Below are 4,660 nucleotides of genomic sequence, written 5' to 3'. Positions count from 1 at the left end.
TCAATATCATAAAAACAAGCGACCCAATCAAAAAATGGGCAGAGACCTAAATGAACATTTCTCCAAAGAAGACATACAGATGGCCAACAGACACATGAAAAGATGCTCAACATCCATAATTATTAGAGAAATGCAAATCAAAAGCACAATGAGGTACCACCTCACACTGGTCAGAATGGCTATCATCAAAAAGTCTACAAATAATAAATGCTGGAGAGGGTGTAGAGAAAAGGGAACCCTCCTACACTGTTGGTGGGAATGTAAATTGGTGCAGCCACTATGTAAAACAGTGTGGAAGTTCCTTTAAAAAAACTAAAAATAGAGCTACTGTATGATTCAGCAATCCCACTGGGGTATATATCCAGAAAAGATGAAAACTGTATTCAAAAAGACACATGCACCCCAACGTTCATAGCAGCACTAGTTACAATAGCTAAGATGTGGCAACAACCCAAGTGCCCATCAACAGCCAATTGGTTTAAAAAGACATCACACACACACACACACACACACACACCCCAGAATATTACTTAGCCATAAAAAATGAAATATTGCCATTTGCAGCAACATGGATGGACCTAGAGTTATCATATTAAATGAAGTAAGTCTGACAGAAAAGACAAACATCATATGATATCACTTATATGTGGAATCTAAAAAAGAAACAATAATGAGTCTATATACATCTTTGTTTGGCTTTGAGTCCCCTGTTGAAGTTTTCTTTCCTGGGCCCCAGCATTTCCTGAAGTGTGGTCCCTAGAGCAGCTGCTACATGAGCACATGGGAATTGTAGCGATGCCAGCTATGGACCCTTCCCCAGACCTTCTGAATCAGGAACTCTGTTGAGGGGGGCGGGGCACTGACCCGAGTTTGAACCAGCCCTCCAGGGAATTCTGGTGCAGCTCAAGTGTGAGAACCTCGCTGCACCTCAGCTACCCGGAGCCCAGAGGATCCGGGTGGCCATCTGATGATCTGGTTGATCCTTAGTGATGAAAAGGGGCTCAGGAGAGCTACCAGGGACACACACCTCCGAGCCGATAAAATCGCTTTGGTGTTTATTAGCATTACAAAAGTAATACCTCTTCATTATTTTTTGAAATTTAACGAAATTAAACAAATATAGTCTAGAAGGTGAAAATCTTCCATAAGCTCACAATTACCAATTATTACAGAGATAATTGATAATCACTGTTCAGTTCCAATGGAATATCCCTTCAGGCATTTTCTAAGGGTGTCATGACACTACGACATATGAAGATTTCCACACAGTACAACTGTATTTTTTTGAGTTGGTAACTCTCTTTAGCGCGCTGGTGATACGAACTGAGAACCTTTGGGAGGGAGGACTTTTTTCTTGGAGGATTCCCGAAACACCTTTTCTTTTTCTCATAAATTCAATTGTGAAATATTAAACCTGTCTAGAACAGAACATTTGGAGAACGTATTTCCTAACCTTCTGGGAAGAAATTAGAATTCCTGATGAAACGCTAAAGGAATTGTCTGGTGGTCTAGAATGAGGTTAAGCTCTTTTCGGGGAAACTGGCTACCTCCCTGCCCGCCCGCCCTCTCAGCTGACCTCAGGCCCGAAGTCTGGTCATCGTTAGCTTGCCATTCTTGCTCTTCTTGTGACCTAACGGTGATCATCTGCCTAACCAGTCTCTTCCCAGAAAACGTCCTGACCAAGAGGGAATCTTGAAAGGAACCTTTGCTGTGTGTTCATAATTCAATTTTCAGAAAAGTTTTATATAAGCCTTTGTCTCTCCTGACTGTAAACAACACAAGTAGCCTATCAGATAGAGACTAGGCCTTTTCTTAGCACCCAAATAAAGGAGTAAAAAGGTTCAACCTTACACAAAAATACAGCATGTTACCTACGTTTTGAAACTCTCTCCATCTTAAGATAATTACTTCTGTTCACAGAGAAGCGGGGAGCTATGATACTCTTTTATCCTCTTTTAAATTCTCCTGACAACAGTGTAAGATCTTACTAGCCCCACTGTATAAGTGAACAGACTCACGTTCAGAGAGGCTAAATGCCCTACATCCCTTAGCAGGAGAGAGGGGCAGGCCTGGCAATGTAAAGACAGCTGTGTCTGATTCCATTAGAAACTACGGGGTCAGCTGAAGTGGAACAAAGCAACCCAATTTTTTTCATGGTTTAAAGTTTCTATTCAGTGGCCTTAATGTAACATTTAAATGGATCCTAGAGAATGCTTTGCTTGGTAGGAAACTGGGTATAAAATGCTTCTGACAGGACACCAAGTGACAGAGCAGAGACTACATATCTTCACATACCCTATACTTACGCTTGCCTTTTAACTTAGCAAATACATTAGAAACTTGGGAAGCAAATACTCCAAAAGGTTAAAAGGTCATCTTGGAATCACGTGGCTGTATTTGGCCCTTTTCCCTTCTATTCTCCGAGCCAGCAGAGGAGGGGGGTGCAGCCACTGGCCCGGGGATGAACAATGCAGCCTTCACCCCGGACTAGCTGGCACAAGATCTTGGGAGGTTTGTGAACCTCTCTGTGCCTCAGGTTCCTCATCTGGAAAACGGGTTGGCCTGTGGCTATAATGAGCTAAGGCTTGTCAAGTGCTTAGCTAGTGTCTGGCACTGTTCCAGATTTTCTTCACTGTGCAGAATTTTAGTAACAAAAGTGATTGCTTTTGAAGGTTGTTACACCTTTATTATTTCATATTTGTCCTTATTTTAATATCTTAGAATAAATGATGACTATAATTGAACAAATTAACATTTAAAAATTATTAAGCGTTAAGAATGTGTATGTATGACTGAAACACTCTGCTGTACATCAGAAATTGACACAACACTGTAAACTGACTGTATGCCAATAAAAAGTCTATTTTGTCTGATATAAAAAAATAAAGAAATAAAAATTATTATCACAGGACCTTCAAGTGAGCATCTCATTTGACAGTTTGGAGCAGTTGTAAGAAATACATACTTTGGTTAATCGTAGCACACTGGCTATTTGCATCACCATCTCTCCCTCTCAAATCCCAGTAAAATAACAATCAGAGAATAAAGAGGGACTCCACCCCCAAGGACAAGGAGAACAAGAGAGGAAACAGCACAGGACAAGGCATTTCAAGGCACCGTTGGGGTTCAGACGGCAACCTGCAACCAGGGAGGAGTAACAGACTTAGCAGGAAGCTGCCAAATAGGAGTCTGCCTCCGACGCTGGGAAGGGAGTACCTCAGCTGAGCAACCTTCAGGCGAGGCTCAGGGCTGTGATCAGGGGGACAGTGTTGCCATCTGGCTGGACCTCAATCCTCTCCTTATCTTGCTCCACCAGACATTAACCCTGAGAGGACCCAGTTCCTGGAACCCTAGTGACCAAGCCTGGCCATCCTTCTGGCCTGCCCTCCCCGCCAAGGGCAGGAGATGGAACATTAAAGATCCCCAGATGCAGATGTGCAAGAAACTGAAACCAAACACCAGTTCCCTGGAGGCTGTGGAAACCAGACATGGGGGTGGATGAGATTCACAGCAGCTTTCCATTAAGCTTTCGAGAACAGTTTGCCACTCTATACTGGGGTGATTCATGGGAGAATCTTCTTAGAGAGTCTCGAGAATCACTGCAGCATCCAATTCCGGAACATTGGGCCAAGGCATTCAAGTGTCAGCTCCTCTGATCTTTAGGGCAGCGTCCCTGACCTCTACTCTCCAGCTCTTCCAAGTCCCTCCCCAATTCTACATTTGACCATTTATACCTGAAACACGCTGAGTGGCATCTGTTCTCCTGATGGACCCAGACTGATACAGACTGTGCAGGAGGCCTTCCTTTTCCATCCTTGGTCCTCCTCCAGCCTGCCCTGGGCCCTGGAAGTATGGATGCGTCTGTGTCAAGTTCACCCAGTGGATGGCACTGGCAGGGATGAATAGTGGGAGGAGAAAGAAGTCACAGTATAGAGTCCCTTCACGCCCTCCCTTCCATGTCACTGATTGGCTGTGTCCTTGTGCTGAAGACCACAGCTCCTGCCAGCTGCCCTTCCCTTGTGGAGACCCTTGTGAAGCTCCAAACACCACTCCCTCCTTCTGCCCTTTGAGCCATAATATACTGATCTAGTCTTTGCTGTTTCTCCTGAACCCTGCCCACAGCTTCATAAATGACCCCTAATGAAATCCTTCTTGATGGCCCAGTTTAAGTGTCACATCTGTTTCTTGCCAGGCTGATGCATTGCTCCATCACCCACACCAGAGTCCCAGCCAGGCTCACTAGATGGCTGACAGACTTTGAGGTACACTGATGTTCAATTCCAGTGGTCAAAGATCACCAGACATTTGAGGAACAAAGCCATTGTGAAGGAAAGAGACAAAAACATACCAAAAAAGGAACTAAGAAAAAAAAAATAAGTATATAGGGAACAAAAGAAGACTTCATCAACAACCAAACACTACAAGATTGAAATAACCTAAATGTCCATCAACAGATGAGTGCATAAAGATGTGGAATCTATATACAATGGAATACTACTCAGCCAGGAAAAAGAATGACCTCTTGCCATTTGTGGCAACATGGATGGACCTTGAGGGTATTATGCTAAATGAAATAAGTCAGATGGAGAAAGACAAATACCATATGATTTCACTCATAGGGATGGACTCTAAAAAAAACAAATAGAAAAACAAATGAACA

Source organism: Camelus dromedarius, chromosome X (genome assembly GCF_036321535.1).
Source record: "Camelus dromedarius isolate mCamDro1 chromosome X, mCamDro1.pat, whole genome shotgun sequence".
Taxonomy (NCBI): Eukaryota; Metazoa; Chordata; class Mammalia; order Artiodactyla; family Camelidae; genus Camelus; species Camelus dromedarius.
The sequence above is the reverse complement of the archived record's forward strand: the minus strand, read 5'-3'. Positions refer to the sequence as shown.